The following is a 23,781-nucleotide window of genomic DNA, read 5'->3' on the forward strand; positions in this document are numbered from 1 at the left end:
CCTATCGGGCATATGGACAGCTGAATTTGTAGATTTCACTCCATAATCCCTCATGTTTAACAGTGTCAAAGGCCTTGGTCAGGTCAAAGAAGGTTGAACCAACCCCCCAGTCACTGACACCAATCTCCTCCCATGTGATATAAATCGACACTTGTCACTGACACCAAGTGGATTTGGAAAATATGTTCAAGGGTAAGACTGTAGAAACACAATGGCAAACATTTAAGGAGATATTACATAACTCTCAGCAAAGATTTATTCAAGTGAGAAATAAAGATGCTAAGAGAAGGATGAACCATCCCTGGCAAACGAAGAAAGTAAAGGATGGTGTCAAATTGAAAAAAGGCAAACAATGTTGCGAAGGACAGTGGAAGGCCAGAGGATGGGAAATTTTTAGAAACCAGCAAAGGACGACTAAAAAATGATAAAGACAGAGAAGATAGCAGATGAGAGCAAACTAACAAGAAATATAAAAACAGGCAGTAAGAGCTTCTACAGGAATATAAAATGGAAACGAGTTGCTAAAATAAACATTGGTCCCTTAGAAGATGAGACTGGAGAATTAATAATGGGAAACACGGAAATGGCAGAGACTTTGAACAAATATTTTGTATCGGTCTTCACGGTAGAGGATATTAAAAACATCCCAACAGTTGATAATCAAGGAGCTAATGAGGTAGAGGGGGGGGGGGGGGGTAACTTAAAACAGTCACTGTCACTAGAGATTAAGTACTAATCAAACTAATGGGACTAAAGGTGGACAAGTCTCCTGGACATGATGACATGCATCCTCGGGTCTTTAAAGAAGTGGCTGCAGAGATAGTGGATGCATCGGTTGTGATCTACCAAAATTCCCTGAATTCTGGAGAGATCCCAGCAGACTGGAAAACCGCAAATGTACATCCCTAATTAAGAAACGAGGGAGACAGAAAGCAGGAAACTATAGACCAGTTAATCTACCATCTGTCATTGGGAAAATACTGGAGTCCATCATTAAGGAAGTACTAGCAGGACATTTAGCAAATCATATTGCAGTCAAGCAGAGTCAGCATGGTTTCATGAAAGGGAAATCATGTTTGACAAATTTCCTGGAATTATTTGAGGATGTAACAAGCAAAGTGGATAAAGGAGAACCAGTTGATGTCATATATTTGGATTTCCAGAAAGCATTCCATACGGTGCCACACAAAAGGTTACTTCACAAACTAAGAGTTCACGGGGTTGGGGGTAATATATCAGCATGGATAGAGGATTGGCAAACTAACAGAAAAGTAACAGAGAGTCAGGATAAATGGATCATTTTCAGCTTGGCAAACTGTAACTAGAGGGGTGCCGCAGGGATCAGTGCTGGGGACTCAACTATTTACAACTAATATAAATAACTTGGCTGAAGGGACTGAGTATAACATAGTCAAATTTGTTGATGATACAAAGATAGGTTGTGAGAAGGACGCAAAGAATCTACAAGGTGACATAGATAGGCTCTGTGAGTGGGCAAAAATCTGGCAGATGGACTATAATGTGGTAAAATGTCAGGTTATCCCCTTTGGTAGGAAAAATAAAACAGCAAATAATTATTTAAATGGGGACAATTACAAAATGCTGTAGTACAGAGGGATCTGGAGGTTCTTGTACACGAAACTCAAAAAGTTAGCATGCAGGTACAGCAAGTAATCAGGAAGGCAAATGGAATGCTGGCCTTTATTGCAAGGGGGATGGAGTATAAAAGTAGGGAAGTCCTGCTACACCTGTACAGGGCGTTGGTAAGACCACACCTGGAGTACTGCGCACAGTTTTGGTCTGGACTTGTCTCTATTCCCGTGCCAAGGGGATTGCTACACCAGACGGGAGGGGCAACATTTAGGGACACTGATTCCCCACCAATTCCCATTCCCCTTCTTTCTGGTGGATAATGGAGGGGCCACTGTGTGTAATGTGCAAGTCAGTAAGCATTGTCAGCAAGCTCTTTTTAATTGGAGATTTTATTCAGTGGAAACTTTGACACAATTGTAGATTTTGTACCAAAGATCAATTTGGAATTAAAGTAAAAGTTCATAATTTAATTGCAAACTAAATTTCTGTTGAGAGTTGCTGAATTAAGGGGAAAGATAACACACAGCATTTCTCAAGTGGACACTGCAGTCCCAAGAACACAATCAGCAATATATCCAGAATATTAAAGTCCAGCCCAGTTATAGGGTTATTAACATCGGCAGAAATAAACCCCAAATGTCAGAATGAAACATAGAAACATAGAAAATAGGTGGAGGAGTAGGCCATTCGGCCCTTCTAGCCTGCACTGCCATTCAATGAGTTAATGGCTGAACATGCAACTTCAGTATCCCATTCCTGCTTTCTCGCCATACCCCTTGATCCCCCTAGTAGTAAGGACTACATCTATCTCCTTTTTGAATATGTTTAGTGAATTGGCCTCAACAACTTAATGATACATGAACATGGTTCAGTCGGGCTGTGATGAAAAGCAGCAATAACAGCAGAATCCCACCCCTGTAGTCACTTGTGAAGTCGCTGGTGTCTCAGCAGGGTGGATGACTGGGTGAATCCCTTCCCACACACTGAGCAGGTGAACGGCCTCTCCCCAGTGTGAACTCGCTGGCGTGTCAGCAGTGTGGATGATTGAGTGAATCCATTCCCACATTCAGAGCAGGTGAACGGCCTCTCCCCAGTGTGAACTCGCTGGTGTCTCAGCAGGGTGGACGACTGAGTGAATCCTTTCCCACACTCTGAGCAGGCGAATGGCCTCTCCACAGTGTGAACTCGCTGATGTCTCAGCAGGTCGGATGATGCAGTGAATCCCTTCCCACACTCAGAGCAGGTGAATGGCCTCTCCCCAGTGTGAATTCGCCGGTGCGTCAGCAGGCTGGATGACTCAGTGAATGCCTTCCCACACTCAGAGCAGGTGAAAGGCCTCTCCCCAGTGTGAACTCGCCGGTGTGTCAGCAGGTTGGATGACTGAGTGAATCCCTTCCCACACTCAGAGCAGGTGAACGGCCTCTCCCCAGTGTGACAGCGTCGATGCATTTCCAGCTCAGATGGTGATCTGAATACCTTCCCACAGTCATCACATTTCCACGGTTTCTCCGTGGTGCAGGTATCCTTGTGACTATCCATGGTTGGACAATCAGTTGAAGCCTCGCCCACTCACACAACACATTTACAGTTTCTCTGCGCTTTGAATGGTGCGATGTTTTTTCAGGCTGTGTAATTGGTTAGAGCTCTTTCCACAGTCAGTGCACTGGAACACTCACTCGGGTGTGTGTGTCTCGGTACCTTTCCAGTCAGGATGATAATTGAAATCTTTTCCCACAGACAGAACAGACAAACATTTCTCCTTCCACTTTCAAAGGCCAATGATATTCAGTTCCTGATGAATCAACTGCCCCTATCACATCTTGATGCGATGTTTGGTTTGTGCTTCCTGTCTGAAAATCTCACCTCCTAATACGCTGTAAAAGGAGATAACAAAACTCATCACTGTCAGTACAAGACAGAAATTCAGAATAGACACATCTAGTTTCCAAGGAACATTTTTTCCTCTCTCGTTCTTCCAAAGCTGTAAATCCCTGTCCCACACATTGTCCCTCCTGCTGTGCTGAAATCCAAACCATCGCACATTTCTGAACAGTTTCTCCTCCACACACAGTTTTCACCACCAATTCAGGCTGGATTTAGGTCTACACTCACTGGTTCCCCATCCCCCTCCTCCCCAGAATGTACAGATACTGGCTGGGTTCAGGTCTACACTCACTGGTACACTTCCTTCTCCAAAAGTGGACTCTGGCTGAATTCAGTTCTGCACTCACTGGTTCCTCTCCCCTGAGTATGGTGATTCTGGTTGGGGTCAGTTCCACACTCACTGGCTCCCCTCTCCTCCCCTGTGTTCGGTTCTGCACTCACTCGTTCTTTGATCTCTCCTCTCCTGAAGGTGCTGACTCTGATTAGGTTCAGTTCTGCACTCACTGGTTTCCCTCCCCTGAAGGTGCTGACTCTGGCTGGGTTCAGTTCTACACTCACTGGTTCCCCTCCCCTGAAGGTGCTGACTCTGGCTGGGTTCTGTTCCACAGACATTGACATCACTCACATTATTCCTGCACCAAGATGGCCGCGCATGCGCCTTGCTACTCACTAAACCAAGATGACGGAGCGCTGAACCTGCTTTCCTGCACAAACATGGCCGCCGTTAGCCTGGGCCTGTGACCGGGAGAAAGCCCCGAAACTACAACCGGCGATATTCCGGTTCTTATTCCGGGTTTGCGGCGGGCACCGGTTATTTATGAAGTCGCCCCGGCTCCCCGCTGGTCCATTACTCCGCTCCGTCCCGCTGAAAAACACAACTCTGAGGCGCCTGTCCGAAACGTGTCTCCTCCGCCATTACAGGCACCGCGCATGCTCCAAACCCAGCCAGGGCCAGCGCCTGCGCACTGAGCTCCTGTAGTCTGGGTGAGGCACATTCTCCTCGCGGCGAATGCTGGGTAAACATACCGCCATTGGAAGCCCATGTTATTGAATAGAACATGATTTACTGAGATTGCATTGGTCACTGAACCATGTTCATTCTGGCAGTAAGACTTTGTTTCTGATGATCTCAATAACCCGTATATGTGGGCTGGAGATAAATATCCGACATAAATATTGAATAAATCAGCTTTGTTTCAAACACAGTGTGTCGAATATTTGATTTCTCCATAATCAGAGGAGACTAGTTGATGTTCTGTTACTCACTGTTCCAGTTTAGGGCTTTTTCTTACTCTAACTTATATCACTTCTCACCTAGTTCGCCTTCTGTCATATCAAACCTCAAAGTTGTTCCGTTTGAGTACATGACTTGTGGTTGCAGTAGACTTGACTGCAGTGTCTCACTTTACACTCAGCTGCAATCCTTTGAACAACCCCTTTATTGAACTATCTTGCATAAGATTTGAAATCCGTTATTTCTGTATCAGTTAAGCCGTTTTGGAACCGATTTAATTTAAAGAACTCATCCGCACATTTTGCATGTGATAGCCTGTGAAATATTCCAATATTTGTAATTGCCATTGTCACAATCTCCGTTCCCTAGCCACTGACTCCATCCCTCTCCCCAACTTCTGTCTGATGCTGAACCAGACTGTTCGCAACCTTGGTGTTATACTTGACCTTGAAATAAGTTTGTGACCATATATCTGTAGCATAACGAAGATTGCTTATTTCCACCTCTGGAACATCGCCCGTCCACACTATTGCCTCAGCTCATCCACTGCTGAAGCCCTCATCCATGCCTTTGTTAGCTTTGGACATGACTATTCCAACGCACTCCTCCCACATTCTACCCTACATAAACTAGAGTTGATCCAAAACTCGGCTGCCCACCCTAACTCGCAACAAGTCAAGCTCACCCGTCACTCCTGTTTTTGCTGAGCTGCATTGCCTTCTGGTTAAGCAGTCAGTGGGTGGGGATTGCTCTGTATCTGACCCGTGCTGGACGTGCCCTGGGAGTATTTGAGGCAGGGTAGAGGGAGCTTTACTCTGTATCTAACCCACGCTGTACGTGCCCTGGGATATTGTAGACTGTGGTTTACTCTGTATCAACTCTGGTAGTGCTTGGGATAGGATGGAGTGAGATTTATTCTGTATCTAAGCCGTGCGGTACTGGTAGTCATGAAATCAGTGGTAGAGAAAATGCTAGAATCGATTATTAAGCACGTGGTAACAGTGCACTTCGGAAATAATAACAGGATTGGGCAGAATCAACACGGATTTATGAAGGGAAAATTGTACTTGACAAATCTGTTAGTGTTTTTTGAGCTTGTTGGTGTTTCGGGCAGTGGGGTATCGCCCCTTTGGAATTTTGCATTCCTTACTGCGACTTTTGGTCGGCTCACGCTTTCTGGAGTTTACTACTCAGGCTTTCTTGCCCTTGTTCCTTCATTTATCCTCTTTAGTTATTTTCATTATTTTGAATTAATTTGATTAAGATTATGATCCTTTAGGTTCTAGTTTCTTTTTTGGTAAATTGAATTCTCTGATGCCCCCTGTTTATTGTATCTGGACCACTGTGCTTTGTGTGTCGTTCTGTATATAGATTTGATCTGGGGTGGGGTTAATATGGGTAATATACATTCTGTTCTAGCTTCCTCTTTTTAGTTGTTTGGGTTTTCTCTTGTCCATTATTTGCTGTATCAGAGTTGCTGTGGCTTTGTGTGTCGTTCTGGACACTGACGCCGTGTTCTAATTTTATTCTGGATACTGGTGTACCATTCGATTTCGAGGGTTAGGGCTTTTGTTGTTTGGCACAGTGGGGTAATGTTCCTTTTGGAACTTTTATGGAAGTGTTTTATTAATAATTAAATTGATGGTAAATTGAGATTAACCAAGAGATTACATTGATGAAGATTGGATTGTATTTATATAAAGTCCCTCTTTGGGAGGTGTTGGGTTAGGAAGGGTTATTTTTTTTGGGGGGTGGGTGGGTTGGGTTTGTCAGTTAAAATTGGTTATTCGTTGGGAAGTTAGTTCCTTACTATGTATTCAATTGATATTTGTGGAGTTAGGTAACTTATTAATTGTAAGTAAGCCAATTGTATTATTTGGATTTATTAATAATATTATTACCGGTGTTTTAAGTTAGGAATATTAATTGGGGAATTATTGTTATTGTTTAAGCTGTTCAAGGATCCTGTGGAATCAGTCTGCTGGAAACGGAGCCTTGTTGCTGCTGTTGGATAGAATGCTGATTGGTCACAGTGTGGTGCCGCATGTCCCTGAGTCTGTGTCTTCCCATTTTATTCATTTAAACATTTGTGAATTTGTGGATTAAGTTTTGGTTACATGGGTGGGTGGATTTGGTGGGTTTGCTAAAGCTTTTTGGTTGTGGAGAGTGAGTCCATTGTTTATTTAACGGGGTTGGAGCGAGCGGTGGCTGAGGAAAAGAGTGTTTGAAGACCAGGCCCTCAAACCTACCACCAAACTCATGGTCTACAGGGCTGTAGTAATACCCGCCCTCCTGTATGGCTCAGAGACATGGACCATGTACAGTAGACACCTCAAATCGCTGGAGAAATACCACCAATGATGTCTCCCCAAGATCCGACAAATCCCCTGGGAGGACAGATGCACCAACGTTAGCGTCCTCGACCAGGCTAACATCCCCAACATCGAAGCACTGACCACACTCGACTAGCTCCGCTGGGCAGGCCACATTGTCCACATGCCAGACACAAGACTCCCAAAGCAAGCACTCTACTCGGAGCTCCAACATGGCAAACGAGCCAAAGGTGGGCAGAGGAAATGTTACAAGAACACCCTCAAAGCTTCCCTGATAAATTGCAACATTCCCTCTGACATCTGGTAGTCCCTGGCCAACGAATGCCCTAAGTGGAGGAAGTGCATCCTGGAGGGTGCTGAGCACCTCGAGTCTCATCGCCGAGTGCAAGCAGAAATCAAGCACAGGCAGTGGAACGAGCGTGTGGCAAACCAGTCCCACCCACCCTTTCCCTCAACGACTCTCTGTCCCACCTGTGAGAGAGTCTGGTTCTCGTACTGGACTGTTCAGTCACCTGAGAAATCACTTTTAGAGTGGAACAAGTCTTCCTCGATTCCGAGGGACTGCCAATGATGATGATGACCTCCGTTTGTTTTGCTGGGATCTCCGATTTAATATTTTTGAAAAAAAAATTATTTTGTTTTTGTGCAATTGTATCTTGCTGTGAGGTCTCGGTTAGGTTGTGTGTGTGGGGGAGGGGAGGGTCACGGTTAGGTTGTGTGTTGGGGTGGGGGTCTCGGTTAGGTTGTGTGGGGGGGTCTCGGTTAGGTTGTGTGTGGGGGGGTCTCGGTTAGGTTGTATGTGTGGGGGTCACGGTTAGGTTGTGTGTGGGGGGGTCTCGGTTAGGTTGTGTGTGGGGGTCTCGGTTAGGTTGCGTATGTGGGGGGTCTCGGTTAGGTTGTGTGTTGGGGTGGGGGTCTCGGTTAGGTTGTGTGGGGGGGTCTCGGTTAGGTTGTGTGTGGGGGGGTCTCGGTTAGGTTGTATGTGTGGGGGTCACGGTTAGGTTGTGTGTGGGGGGTCTCGGTTAGGTTGTATGTGTGGGGGGGTCTCGGTTAGGTTGTGTGTGTGGGGATTCTCGGTTAGTTTGTGTGGCATGGTCACGGTTAGGTTGTGTGGTGGGGGGGAGGGGTCACTGGTTGTGTGTGGGGGGGGGCGAGGGGTCACGGTTAGGTTGTATGGTGGGGGGGAGGGGTCACAGTTAGGTTTAGTGTGGGGGGGGCGAGGGGTCACGGTTAGGTTGTGTTGCGGGGAGTCTCGGTTAGGTTGTGTGGAGGGGGGGAACTCGGTTAGATTGTGTTTGGGGGTTCTTGGTTAGATTGTGTGGGGTTGTGGACTCTTTAATTTTTGTGGCTTTTAGGGATCGAGTAATCAGGTCAATTCGTTTTTAGTTATTTTTGGGCCTAGAGATGATTAAAAGCCTCGGGCTGGATTTAACATGTGGCCAAGGGGGCGGGTTGGAACGGAGGTCTTCTTGTTCCCGGGGAAGGGATTGGTCTCCGGATTTTGAAGGTGGTTGATTTTAAGTCGCTATTATCTTCTTTCAGGAAGATTGATTTATGTACTTTGATGTGCTGATTTTTATTTTTAAGATTTTACATGTTATTAGTTGTTTTTTGTTATTTTTTGATTTATTTTAACAATGTCTGTTTTTGGGTGAGGATTGTTTTAATGAGTCATTCAGTTGCAGGATGGGGAAGGGGGGGTTATGTCCTTTTATGGTCTTAGCGGGTTGATCAGGGTCCTTGCCACGTTGGAGGATCAAGTGGGGGGAGTGGGGGGAGGGAGAATTTAGGAAGCACTTTTTCCTTTGATTGTTTTTAAATTTACTTTCATAAATCTTGTGTGTGTCATCATCATAGGCAGTCCCTGGGAATCGAGGAAGATTTGCTTCCACTCTAAAAGTGAATTCTCAGCTGACTGAATAGTCGAGGATCCGCAAAATCCTACAAATCCCCAGGGAGGACAGATGCACCAACGTTAGCGTCCTTGACCAGGCCAACATCAAAGCACTCACCACATTTGATCAGTTCCACTGGGCAGGCCACATTGTCCACATGCCCGACATGAGACTCCCAAAGCAAGAGCTCTACTCGGAACTCCTTCACGGCAAACAAGCCAAAGTTGGGCAGAGGAAACATTACAAGGACACCCTCAATGCCTCCCTGATAAAGTGCAACATCCCCACCGACACCTGGGAGTCCCTGGCCAAAGACTGCCCTAAGTGGAGTAAGTGCATCCGGGAGGGCACTGAGCACCTCGAGTCTCGTCGCCGAGAGCAAGCAGAAATCAAGCGCAGGCAGCGGAAAGAGCGTGCAGCAAACCAGTCCCACCCACCCTTTTCCTCAACGACTATCTCTCCCACCTGTGACAGGTACTGTGGTTCTCGTATTGGACTGTTCAGCCACCTAAGGACTCATTTTAAGAGTGGAAGCAAGTCTTCCTCAATTCCGAGGGACTGCCTATGATGAACATTCCAATATGAGAATTACAGTCTCTGTCACATGTGGGACAAACAGTCGTTTTGGGTAAGGGAGGGTGGGACTGGTTTGCCGCACGCTCCTTCTGCTGCCTGCGCTTGATTTCTGCATGCTCTCGGCAATGAGACTCGAGGTGACACTCGAGGTGTGTGTGCACGTAGTGGTTCGATGGCAATAGTATTGGGTAGGGTGGGGGAGGGGGGAGCAGAGAAATCACAGTCCCGCAGCAAACACTTATCCTACTAGTTCTAAATAGCAGTACAATTAGAGCTGGTACGGAGAACATTTTTTGTTAAGAACGACGGAAATGAGACATAGGCTTTTTTTTAAAGAAAAAGACCAGCACGGTGGGTTGGAAGTGTGGAGAGAGTGAGGAAGAAGTCTTCTAAGGGAGGGAGGAGAAAAGTAAGGTGGGGGTTTTTCGGGGGCGGGGGGGGGAGGGGATTTATACTCACTTCACGATCCATCATCTAGGTTGCTGATTGTAGTCTATAGGCCTAATGTTTCACCCTTACTGGGGCTTCATCAGAGACCAGGAAAAGCAAGTGGGTTGGGGGGGTTCAAGGGTCAGAGGATATCAGATTGATAACCTTACAGTGAGAAATTATGGAGGGTTTAGAGCTCCCTACCTTCCACCAGGTCAGTCGGAACGAGAAGGACTGGGATGAGGTGTTAATTGTGAGCTTTGTTTGGTGTTATGGTTCTTGTTTATACTCCTAGTGTGTTGTCTCTGTGTGCTCAGTGGTCCTCTCTGTTTGTTAGGTATAAATGTGGAACTCTGCCCCCTTTTTGTTGTGTTTGTGTTTGTGTGATGACTCACCTGGTTGAATGTCCTGTTTCGGGTTTGGAGTTTTTTGTGGGGGTCTAATGTTTTGATTTACTGACAGTTTGTTTCTTTTAAGCCTTTTACCCCATTTTCCCCTTACGTCCTGTAAATTTTTGATTTTAATAAATTATTTTTTTTAATATTTTTTGGTTTTTTGTATTTTACTTTTTTTGGTTATGTTACAGTTTGTGGGTTAGTTCTGTGATGTTTTTGTTATTATCATCTTCGTTCAATCCAGTGTTTTGTTTTATTTTTGGTTTGGTTCCCTACGTCATCTGTTGTCCCCGATTGTTGTAAACCCTTCTGTTTCCTGGTCTGCTCGGGGGGAGGTCGGTTTAGGCCTCTGTTTTACACACATTTCTGTTTAGTTCCTGTTTCCTTGAGCAGTACGGAAGGGCCGGGGGTTGATTTAGGGGCATTTAGAGTTGGGTCTTGGGGTTAAGGTCTGCATTAATATGTTTTAGGTTAGGGTTCAGTCTGGGTGGGGGGGGTCTAGGGTCTGCGGTTAGGATTGGGTTTGCGAGCTGTGGTGTGGGCTGTTCAGGTTTCGGTTTCCGGGGTTTAGGATCCAGAGTTAGGGTTGGGGTTTTGGGGTTGGGTCTGGACTGTTATGTTTTATGTTGGGGTTAGATTTTAGGGGGGTTAGGGTCCTGGGTTAGGGCTTAGTTTTGGGGCTGGGGTCTGTGTTTACAAGTTTTAGGTTTAGGTTTATGAGGGTTAGGGTCTGGAGTTCGGGTTAGGTTTTGGGGCTGGGGTATAGATTTAAAGGTTGCAAGTTTTAGGTTTAGGTTTATGAAAGTTAGGGTTTGGAGTTCGGGTTAGGTTTTGGGGCTGGGGTATAGATTTAAAGGTTGCAAGTTTTAGCTTTAGATTTATGAGAGTTAGGGTCTGGAGTTCAGATTAGTTATTTTTGTTGTTTTAAATTATTTTAATTAAGAGTATGATTCTTTCTGTTCTGGTTTCTTCTTTTTGGTAAATTGGATTCTCTGTTAAGGTTTGGGACTAGTTTTAGCGTTTATTGTTAAGGTCTGGGAACTAGGATTGGGTTTAGGAGTTATGGATAAGGCCTGGGAGTTAGGCTATTCTGTCATCTGTGCTTGGGTATATGGGGCACATGATCAAAATCTCCAGGGAACGCCAACAAGGGCCCATGGCCAACTGTGAAGAGGACTTTAAGTGCCTTCATTGTCAATACACAGGTTAGTAATTGGGGCAGGTAGATGTGAAATGAAATTTAATGCAGCGAAATGTGCTGCGATAGATTTTGGGAGGAGGAAAATGGGAGGAAATGTACATTAAATGGTAAAACTTTCAATGGAGTAAAGGAGCAGAGAGATTTAGGGTTGTAAGATTCTAGCTAATTCCTTGTCTTATTAAGGATCGAGAGTCTAGTGTTAGAACACAAGAACATAAGAAATAGGAGCAGGAGTAGGCCATCTGGCTCCTTGAGTCCACTCTGCCATTCAATAAGATCATGGCTGATCTGATCCTGGCCTCAACTCCACTTCCCTGCCCACTCCCCATAATCCTTCACTCCCTGATCTTTCAAAACTCTGTATCTCCACCTTAAATATATTCAATGATTATCAGCAACTTTAATATCTTAAGAACTATAATTTGAGCAGATTCTCTGTGTTCTACCACATCAGAGTAAAGATACAAGTCCCGCGTGTCCACAGTAACTGACACCAGGTCAGCCCGCTGGATGCCCTGAGCTTGATCTCCGGTGTCTCCAGTCCCGACTGCCCCCTTACATCAGTCTCCCCTCACTTTTATACCCTGCACTGATCCACCTCTGGCACCGGACTCTTCTTTGTTTTCTCTGCTGGGTTTGGGCAGGAAGCGAGGAAAAGACAGCTGGAATTTCTCTAATCTGTGATTTACGAGGACACTTTCCCTGGTTCCCAGCAGTTACTTTTCTTCAGTAATTTTCTCATTATCTTTGAACTCCCCTGCCTGCTGTTAGTTGTTATTATAGTTTCACAATTATAGGTCTAACCAAAACACGTTATAATCTAATCTATTGTGTAACTCACTCTGGTTTGAGCTTACATTGTGGTTACTAACAGACAAACCCTGTTCTTTCCCCTGATCTGATTACAGATTCCAACAGTGGGTTCAGTGAATGGAATGTCTGATCAGTGTTGCCATGGTGACCTGTCTGCAGTGAATCGATTGCTTGAGTTTCTAACTCAGACTAAACTTCTCTTTCCCATGATGCACATTATATCAGCCAGTTTATGTCAATGTGTTTTAGTCATGTTATGTTAATATCTCTAAAACCTACAAGGGGATCAGTTACACAAATCTTTAAAAGTAGGAGGATAAGTTGATAAAGTGGTTAAACAGCACATGGGATCCGAGGTTTTATAAATAGGGGTGTGGAGTACAAGAGAGCAGAGGGCATGTAAACCTGCACAAATCATTGGTTAGGCTGCAGTTCGAATATTGTGTCAGGTTTTGGGGATCTGACACCAGGAAGGATGTCGAGGCCATGGAGAGGGTGCAGAGAGATTCACTGAGATGGTACCAGGGAAGAGAGGCTTTAGTTATCAGGGGAGATTGGAGAAACTGGGGCTCTTTTCATTAGAACAAAGGGGAATTGGAGATTTGAGGGAAGTGTTCAAAGTTTGATCAGGTAAATGGGGATAAACTATTTCCACCAGTCGATGAGTCAGTAACTTGAGGGCATCAAATTCAAATCATCACCAAAAGGCTCAGACCCAGGGAGGAAATATCGAGCACAATGTACAACAATGTTCGGGACACTCACTGTCCCTCCGGATCTGTGTCCAGGGGAGGAACTGATGGGTTTCTCTTATCTTTGGGTTAAATTTTGTTCTCATTCAGGTGATGGATGTCACTGCCATGGAATAGTGTATTCTGAGCACCAACACTCTCCAGTCAGGTACAGCACAGGTTAGATACAGAGTAAAGCTCCCTCTACACGGTCCCATCAAACACTCCCAGGGCAGGTACAGCACGGGTTAGATACAGAGTAAAGCTCCCTCTACACTGTCTCATCAAACACTCCCAGGGCAGGTACAGCACAGGATTGCTGCACTGTCAGTGTAGCCATCTTTCAGATGAGTCATTCAACTGATGCCCCATCAGCTCTCAACCAATATCACTCAAACAGATTATCTGGCCATTGCTGTTCATGGCAGCTTGCTGTGTGTAAATCATCTGCTGCATTTCCTATACTACAACAGTGAATGCACTTCAAATGTACTTTGGTGTTGTTGTACTTCATTGGCTGTAAAGCACTTTGGGACATCCTGAGGTCATGTGAGGTGCTACATAAGGACAGGTCTTTGTTAAATGAAGGAGAAAAGTTCCAAAAAAGGAACAGTTGGTAACAGAACAACAATTATTCTCCTATTATATTGGAGAAATCAAGGAATGGACACACACTGTGTTGGAACCAAAGCTGATTTATTTGTCAGATATCCAGAAAATTAAACTCCAGCCCAGTTACAGGGGAAACACAGCCCGACTGTCAGAATGAACACGGTTCAGTCCCGATGTGATTCACAGCAGAATATAAACCCTGCAGTCACTTGTGAATGCGCTGGTGTCTCAGCAGGTCGGATGATGTAGTGAATCGCTTCCCGCATTCAGAGCAGGTGAACGGCCTCTCCCCAGTGTGAACTCGCTGGTGTGTCAGCAGGGTGGATGAAATACTGAATCCCTTCCCACACACGGAGCAGGTGAACGGCCTCTCCCCGGTGTGAACTCACTGGTGTGTCAGCAGGATGGATGAATCACTGAATCCCTTCCCACACACGGAGCAGGTGAATGGCTTCTCCCCGGTGTGGATACGTTGGTGCATCATCAAACTATTTCTGCTTTTAAAGCTCTTCTCACAGTCAGAACATTTAAAAGGCCTCTTATTGGTGTGAACAAGGAGGTGCATAGTGAGCTGGGATGACACAGAGAATCCCTTCCCACACAAGGAACAGGTGAACGGTCTCTCCCCAGTGTGAACTCGTTGGTGTATCAGCAGCTCCGTTTTGGTTTTAAAGCTCTTCTCACAGTCAGAACATTTAAAAGCTCCCTTATCCGTGTGAACAAGTTTACGGCGTCTCAGGGGCCCGGAACTTTTAAAGCATTTCCCGCAATCCGAACATTTAAAAGGTCTCTCCCCAGTGTGAACTCACTGGTGTGTCTTCAGGTGGGATGAATTAATGAATCCCTTCCCACAATCAGAGCAGGTGAATGGCCTCTCCCCAGTGTGACTGCGTCAATGAATTTCCAGCTCAGATGGGTAACTGAATCCCTTCTCACAGTCCCCACATTCCCATGGTTTCTCCATTGTGTGGATGTCCTTGTGTCTCTCCAGGTTGAACGATCAGTTGAAGCCTCGTCCACACACAGAGCACGTGTACGGTTTCTCCCCACTGTGAATGGTGCGATGTTTTTTGAGGCTGTGTAACTGGTTAAAGCTCTTTCCACAGGCAGTGCACTGGAACACTCTCACTCGGGTGTGTGTGTCTCGGTGCTTTTCCAATCACACTGATGTTTGAAATCTATTCCCACAGACAGAACAGACAAACATTTCTCCTTCCACATTCAAAGGCCGATAATATTCAGGTCCTGATGCATCGAGTGACTGTCAGATCTTGACGTGATGTTTGGTTCCAATTCCCTGTCTGTAAATCCTCCCCTTCTAACACCCTGTAAAAGGAGTTTACAAAACTCACTACTGTAAGGGCAGGATAGAAATTCAGAACAGACAATTTTAGTTTCTACGAAACATTCTTTCCTCTCTTGTTCCCCCAAAGCTGTAAATCCCCATCCCACACACTCTCCCTCCTCCCGGAGCTGAAACCCAAACCCATCGCACCATATCCATAATTTCTTTCTTCTCGCTGTTCTTTTCCTCCCCTGAAGGTGCTGTCTCTGGCTGGGTTCAGTTCTACACTTACTGGTTCCCCTCCCTCTCCTCCCCTGAATGTGCTGACCCTGGCTGGGTTCAGATCCATCGCTCTCTCTCTCTCTCTCTCTCTCTCTCTCTCTCTCTCTATCCTTCCTCACGGCTGGGTTCAGTTCCACACTCACTGGTTCCCCTCTCTCTCTCCTCCCCTGAAGTGCTGACTCTGGCTGAGTTCAGTTCTACACTCACTGGTTCCCCTCCCTCCGCTGAAGGTGCTGACTCTGGCTGGGTTCACGTCTACACTGTATTCTATGGGTATTCAGAACACCGAGTGTGTGCCTGAAACACGTTCTGGTCAGGTACAGAGTAAAGCTCCCTCTACACTGTATCATCAAACACACCCAGACCAGGTACAGCACAGGTTAGATACAGAGTAAAGCTCCCTCTACACTGTCCCATCAAACATGTAGAAAGTGAGTTTGAAGTCAGAGGAAACAAGCAGGAAAAAAGGGTAAAAAAATAAATTGATAAGCTCTTTGTCTAAATGCACGTAGCATTCGTAACAAAATAGATGAGTTGACAGCACAAATAGATCTGATAGCCATTACAGAGACATGGTGACCAGGACTGGGAACAAAATATTCAGGGGTATTTGACAATTCGGAAGGACAGACAGAAAGGAAAAGGAGGCAGGGTAGCACTATTAATAAAGGATGGAATCAGTGCGTTAGAGAGAAACGATATTGGCTCAGAGGATCAAGAGGTTGAATCAGTTTGGGTAGTGATAAGGAATAATAAAGGGTGGACGTAGTATATAGGCCCCCGAACAGTAGCTATACGATTGGACGGAGTATAAATCAAGAAATAATGGAGCCTTGTAAAGAAGGAACGGCAATAATCATGGGTGATTTTAACCTTCATATGTGTTGGTCTCTATATTTAAGGAAGGATATACTTGCATTGGAGGCTGTTCAGAGAAGGTTCACGAGGTTGATTCCAGAGATTAGGAGATTGACTTATGAGGATAGGTTGAGTAGGTTGGGCCTCAACTCATTGGAGTTCAGAAGAATGAGAGGTGATCTTATTGAAACTTATAAGATAATGAGGGGGCTCGACAAGGTGGATGCAGAGAGGATATTTCCATTCATAGGGGAAACTAAAACTAGGGGACATAGTCTTAGAATAAGGGGCCACCCTTTTAAAATTGAGATGAGGAGAAATTTCTTCTCTCAGCGGGTTGTAAATCCATGGAATTCTCTGCCCCAGAGAGCTGTGGCGGCTAGGTCATTGAATATATTAAAGGCGGAGATAGACAGATTTTTGAGCGATAAGGGAATAAAGGGTTATGGGGAGCAGGCAGGGAAGTGGAGCTGAGTCCATGATCAGATCAGCCACGATATTGAATGGCGAAGCAGGCTCAAGGGACCAAATGGCCTACTCCTGCTCCTATTTCTTATGTTCTTAAAGACTCCCAGGGCAGGTACAGCACGGGTTTGATGCAAAGTAAAGCTTCCTCTACACTGTGCCATCAAACACTCCCAGGGCTGGTACAGCACGGGTTAGATACAGAGTGAAGCTCCCTCTACACTGTCCCATTAAACACTCCCAGGGCAGGTGCAGCACGGGTTAGATTTGGAGTAAAGCTCCCTCTATACTGTCCCATCAAACACCCCGAGGGCAGGTACTGCACGGGTTAGATACAGAGTAAAGCTCCCTCTACACTGTCACATCAAATGCTAAACCCAGCCCATAATGATCAGGGCTCAGGAAGGTTGGTTGCTAGGCACTGCAGTGATGTCATATAGCAGGGCCATTCAACCCAGCGGGTCCTCTCCTTATCCCTTTAAAGGAGGAGAGCTGGGACATCCTGTCTCAACACACATCCCCCTGTTCATACTGAGAATCCCCAGGGAAGGCCCAAAATCCAGAGTGTGGAACACAACCAAGGGGGAAAGAGGAGGAGAGAAGGGGAGGTAAATCAATGAGTCGGGACTGAGGGCCACCAAGCTTCAGTTTTAGAGGCTGTAGACGTCAGATGGGGAAGAGTGAGTTCTGTAGTTTCAGGATCCAGGGAGAGAGAGCAAGGCACAAGGCACATTGCACAAATTCCTACTATTTTAACCTTCTCTCCTCTTCTCCCCTGAAGGTGCTGACTCTGGCTGGGTTCAGTTCTACACTCACTGGTTCCCCTCCCCTGAAGGTGCTGACTCTGGCTGGGTTCAGTTCTACACTCACTGGTTCCCCTCCCTCTCCTCCCCTGAAGGTGCTGACTCTGGTTGGGTTCAGTTCTACAATCACCAGTTTCTCTCCAATATGTGACCCATGTGCCCAATCTCCACGTGTGAACCTCAACAGTGAGTGTCAATAGGCTATTCCACTGTCCTCAACTGAGGCCTCACATGTGCATTTTCCAGCAGGGTCACAGGACTCTCCTCCCATTGGCTCAGTAGGTACAGGTAACGCCCAGTGTGACTGAGTCCTAGGAACAGGAGGGACCCAGGTTTAATCCTGTCTGCACATCCTCCCCTTCTAATCCCCTGTAAAAGTTGTTTACAAAAGTCATTGCTGTAAGTAGAAACATAGGAACAGGAAAAGGCCATTCAGTCCCTTGAGCCTGTCCCAACATTCAATGAGATTGTGGCTGATCAGTATTTTAACTCTGTCTACCTGCCTTGGTTCTATCGCCATTAATACCCTTGCCTAAGAAGAATCTATCAATCTCAGTTTTGGAATTTTCAATTGGTCCCCAGCCTCTGTTTTATGGGGAACAGAGTTCCAGACTTCCACTAGGCTTTAAGAGCATAAGAAATAGGAGCAGGAGTGGGTTAAACAGTCCCTCGAGCCTGCTGCATCATTCAATAAGATCAAGGCTGATCTTCTACCTCAGCTCCACTTTCCCGCACCATCCCCGTATCCCTTCATTTCTTTAGTGCCCAAACATCTATCGATCTCAGCCCTGAATATACTCAACGACTGAGCATCCACAGCTCTTTGGGGCAGAGAATTCTAAAGATTCACAACCCTTTGAGTGAAGACATTTCTCCTCATCTCAGTCCTAAATGGCCGTCCGTTATCCTGAGACTATGACCCCTAGTTCCAGACTCTCCAACCAAGAGAAACAGCCAATCAGCATTTGTGTGAGGAAGTGCTTCCTGACATCACCCTGAACGGCCTGCCTCTGATTTTAAGGTTGTGTCCCCTTGTTGTGGACTCCTCCACCAGAGGAAATCGTTTCTCTCCATCCACTCTATCAACTGCTTTAATCATTTAAACACCTCAATTAGATCACCCTTTAATCTTCTATATTTCTCATAATTTACAAACTTCATCACTGTAAGTACAGGGTCATAGAACCACAGAAGTTTACAGCATTGAAGGAGGCCATTCAGCCCATCGTGTCTGTGCCGGCTGACAAAGAGCTATCCAGCCTAATCCCACTTTTCAGCTCTTGGTCCGTAGCCTTGTAGGTCACGGCACTTCAAGTGCATATCCAAGTTTGTTTTAAATGCAACAAGGGTTTCTGCCTCTACCACCCTTTCAGGCAGTAGGTTCCAGACCCCAACCACCCTCTGGGTGAAGAGATTTCCCCTCTAAACCTCCTACCACTTTAAATCTATGCCCCTGGTTGTTGACCCACTGCTAAGGGAAATAGGTCCTTCCTATCCACTATATCTATGCACCCCCATAATTTTATACACCTCAATTAGGCCTTCCCTCAGCCGCATCTGTTCCAAAGCAAACAACTCCAGCCTATCCAATCTTCCCTCATAGTTAAAATTCTCCAGTCCAGGCAACATTCTCGCAAATCTCTTCTGTACCCTCTCCAGTGCAATCACATCTTTCCTGTAATGTGGTGACCAGAACTGCATGCAGTACTCTAGCTGTGGCCTAACCAGTGTTTTATACAGTTCAAGCATAACCGCCCTGCTCTTGTATTCTATGCCTCGGCTAATAAAGGCAAGTATTCCGTATGCCTTCTTAACCACCTTATCTACCTGAACTGCTACCTCCAAGGTCCCTTTGTTCCTTTACACTTCTCAGTGTCCTACCATTTAATGTGTATTCCCTTGCCTGTTCGCCATTCCCAAATGCATTACCTCACACTTCTCCAGATTGAATTCCATTTGCCACTGTTCAGCCCACCTGATCAGTTCATTCATACCTTCCTGCAGCCCATAGTTTTCTTCTTCATTATCAACCACACAGCTGATTTTTGTATCATCTGCAAAGTTCTTAATCATACCCCCTGCATTCAAGTCTAAATCATTGATATATACCACAAAAAGCAAGGGACCTAGTACTGAGCCCTGCAGAACCCCACTGGATACAGCCTTCCAGTCACAAAAACACCCATCGACCATTACCCTTTCCTTCCTGTCGCTGAGCCAATTTTGGATCCAACTTGCCACTTTGTCTTGGATCCCATGGGCTTTAACTTTCCTGACCAGTCTGCCACGTGGGACCATCAAATGCCTTGCTAAAAATCAATATACACTACATCAAATGCACGACCCTCATCGACCCTCTTTGTTACCTCCTCAAAAAATGCAATGAAGTTAGTCAGACCCGACCTTCCCTGAACAAATTCATGCTGACTGTCCTTGATTAATCTGTATCTTTCTAACTGAAGATTTATCCTGCCCCTCAGAATTTTCTCCAATAATTTTCCCACCACTGAGGTTAGACTGACTGGCCTGTAATTACTCGGTCTATCCCTTTCTCCATTTTTAAACAACAGTACAACATTTGCAATCCTCCAGCCTGGGATACATTTCATCTGGGCCTGGGGGTTTATCCATTTTCAAAGCTGCTAAGCCCCTTAATATCTCCTCTCTCACTGTTTATTTCATCTAATATTTCACACTCCTCCTCCCTGATTGCAATGTCTGCATCACTCCTCTCTATTGTGAAAGCAGATGCAAAGTATTCATTAAGAACCATACCCACATCTTCCGTCTCCACACACAGGTTACCTTTATGGTACCTAATAGGCCCTTCTCTTCCCTTAATTAGCCTCTTCCTCTTAACGTATTGATAAAACATCTTTGGGTTTTCCTTGATTTTACTTGGCAATATTTTTCATGCTCTCTCTTTGCTTTCCTAATTGCACCCTTGCACTTTCTAACTTCTCCTGAGTTTCTGCAGTACTGAGCCCTCGGTATCTGTCATAAGCCTCCCTTTTTTCTTTATCCTACCCTGTATGTCCCTTGACATCCAGGGAGCTCTAGATTTATTAGTCCCATCCTTTTTCTTTAAAGGAACATACTTGCTCTGAACCCTCACTATCTCCTCCTTGAAAGCTCCCACTGCTCTGAGACTGATTTACCATCAAGTAGCTGTTTCCAGTCCACTTTGGCTAAGTCCCATCTCAGCTTAGCAAAATTGGCTTTTCCCACAATTGAGAACTTTTATTCCTGGTCTATCTTTGTCCTTTTCCATAACTACCCTAAATCCAACTGAATTATGGTCCCTACCACCAAAACGCTCTCCCCTTCCATCTGCCCAGCTTGGTTCCCTAAAACAAAGTCCAGAACCACCCCCTCTCTTGTTGGACTTGTTACACACTGGTTAAAAAAGTTCTCCTGAATGCATTTTAGAAAGTCTGCACCCTCTATACCATTCACACTAATTCTATCCCAATTAATATTAGGGCAGTTGAAATCCCTGACTATTACTGCCCTATTATTTTTGAACCTTTCAGAAATGTGCCTACATTTTTGCTCTTCTGTCTCCCTCTGACTGTTTGGGGGTCTATAGTACATCCCCAGCAGTGTGATGTTTTGTTCTTCAGTTCTCCCACGTGGCCTCATTTGATGATCCTTCTGACATATCATCCCTCCTCACAGCTGTAATTGTTTCTTCAATCAATACTGTGACCACTCCCCTCCTTTTTTACCCCCTCTCTATCCCGTCTGAAAACCCTGTAACCAGGAATGTTGAGCTGCCATACCTGTCCTTCTTTCAGCCATGTCTCAGTAATAGTTATATTATACTCCCCCGTGTCTATCTGTGCTCTCAGCTCATCTGCCTTATTCCCTAGACTCCATGCATTGAAGAATATACCATTAAGTACTGCCAAACTGCCTTGTGGTCTATTTTATAGCCCTTGTTTCCCATGTATTCCAAATTCACTTTCTACTTTTTTGATTTCCAATTTCAGCTTTGCTTCTCTCCCTTCTGAATCCATTCTCAGATTCCCATCCCCCTGCCAGATAATTTAAACCCTCCTCAACCACACTACCAAACCCTACCATGAGGATATTGGTTCCGGCTATGTTGCCAAACACCTTAAATCCCTGTCTTTTGGTTACCGACCCTTCTGGCACTGAAAATTGGTTCTCCTTATTAAGAGGGTTTGTGGGCTGGAGGAGGTTACAGAGATAGGGAGGGGTGAGGCCTTGGCGGGATTTGAACAAGAGGATGAGTATTTTAAAGGCTGAAGCCACCAGCCATCTCCCCCAGTGCAGAATGTGACTCACTACTAACAGGAAGGATTTTCGTTTAACTACTAAAGATGCATAATGAGGGGTAAATCAATCTTTATACCTTTATCTAACAGCGATATGGGGGAAATGAATGACCTTTAAACACCTGGTCCACTTGGCACTGAAGTGTCTGAAACACATTATAGGAAATCTAAGAAAACAAAATACTGACAAATATTAAATTGTTATGCTGACAAAAGAAATATCGATTTAACTTTTAAAAGATGAATTGTTTAACAGGGGTTCACACAGATTTACCTGACAGGCCGACTCAGGATCCACCCCTCAAACACCGCGATTGGTTGCAGAACACGCTGCTCCATGGGCCCTCCGGCCTCTGAGCTCCCTTCCTGATGGTTCCCAGGGCAATCAATCAGCAATCGCCAACATTACGCTGCCAGATGAAGTTGAGGGGCTCAGAGGAAGAAATAAAATGAGGTTGTGAATCTGAGTTAAGAAATAAAATTGGAGAAGCATGATTACATTTATAAACATAACTATTTAAAGTCAAATCAAATGAATTGTTGCAATTAATATATTCCTTTTGGGCCAAGTGATGTGTGGGCTGCACAGAGTGTCTGTGCCCGGTTACACAGCGTGTCCCCGGCTCTCCGCTCCAAGTGCACATGTTTCAGCTCACATCCAACTGACTGGATAAATCTCGCCCGTCTAAACCCCAGCACACAAACATCAGCATTTGATGTTTTGCTAAATGTCTTGGTTCCTGCAACAAGGTGGCCGCACATGCGCCATGAACCGTCCAAGATGGCGGCCAGTGACCCCGCTGACCCGAGCCTGTCACCGCGGGGCCATCCCAGGGCCTGGGACCTAAAGCAGGTGTTTATGAGGCTCACCAGCCCACTCGCGGCTCCAATTCCTGCCCCGCACCGACAACCGACCGTCTCCTGTCCAACATCATCTGGGCTCCACCAATGTAACAAACAGGGTAGATAAAGGGGAACCAGTGGATGTGATGTATTTGGACTTCCAGAAGGCATTGACAAGGTGCCACATAAAAGTTTACCACACAAGATAAAAAAAACATGGGTTTGGGGGTAATATATTAGCATGGATAGAGGACTGGCTAACCAACAGAAAACAGAGAGTCGGGATAAATGGTTCATTCTCGGGTTCGCAATCAGTAACTAGTGGGGTGCCACAGGGATCAGTGCTGGGACACCAACTATTTACAATCTACATTAATGTCTTGGAAGAAAGGACCGAGTGTAATGTAGCCAAATTGTTGGGGTGGAATCTATTTGAAGAATATGACTCAGACACCCATCTGCTCAAGTGGAAAACACACAAGTTTATTATACGTATACAGAGATTCGGTCGAGTTGGAGATCAGTCTAAAAGCTTCGCAGCCTGTTGCGCCTGAACTCGCTGGCTGGGCCCGGCCGTTCCATATTTAATCTCACAACCCACAAGCACATGCATCATTGTGGTTACAATGAAAGAAGAAAAACCTTTCACAATGAAGTACATGGGACCCTGAGGTCAGCGTTTAGGGCATTCGGTTCCTCCTATCAGAGAAAAACATGCACACATCTGTTTGCACTGCAACCATACTTCGTCCAACTTCTTCTTTCCCCATGACTCAGAATCAGCAGACTTTATTTGACCATTTTAACATCGCCAGAATGCATAAAGCGGGTTTTCTAAAAATTCCCACTACACTGATGATACAAAGATGGGAGGAAAAGCAATGTGTGAGGAGGACACAAAAAATCTGCAAAAGGACATAGGCAGGCTAAGTGAGTGGGCATAAATTTGACAGATGGAGTAAAATGTAGGAAAGTGTTAGGTCATGCACTTTGGCAGAAAAAAAAATCAAAGAGCAAGTTATTATTTAAATGGAGAAAAATTGCAAAGTGCTACAGTACAGTGGGACCTGGGGGTACTTGTGCACGAAACAAAAGTTTAGTATGTAGGTACAGCAAGTGAACAGGAAGGCCAATGGAATCTTGGCCTCTATTGCAAAGGGGATGGAGTATAAAAGCAGGGAAGTCTTGCCACAGTCATACAGGGTATTAATGAGGCCACACTTAGAATACTGCGTGCAGTTTTGGTTT

General features: G+C 45.4%; 1 pseudogene; it reads right to left on the reverse strand.

The window, feature by feature from the left end:
• Window positions 1-2,028: 2,028 nt before the first annotated feature.
• Window positions 2,029-23,781, reverse strand: part of LOC139248864 (zinc finger protein 135-like) — a 40,195-nt pseudogene continuing 18,442 nt past the window's right edge.

This window comes from Pristiophorus japonicus, unplaced genomic scaffold (genome assembly GCF_044704955.1).
Source record: "Pristiophorus japonicus isolate sPriJap1 unplaced genomic scaffold, sPriJap1.hap1 HAP1_SCAFFOLD_298, whole genome shotgun sequence".
Classification (NCBI taxonomy): Eukaryota; Metazoa; Chordata; class Chondrichthyes; family Pristiophoridae; genus Pristiophorus; species Pristiophorus japonicus.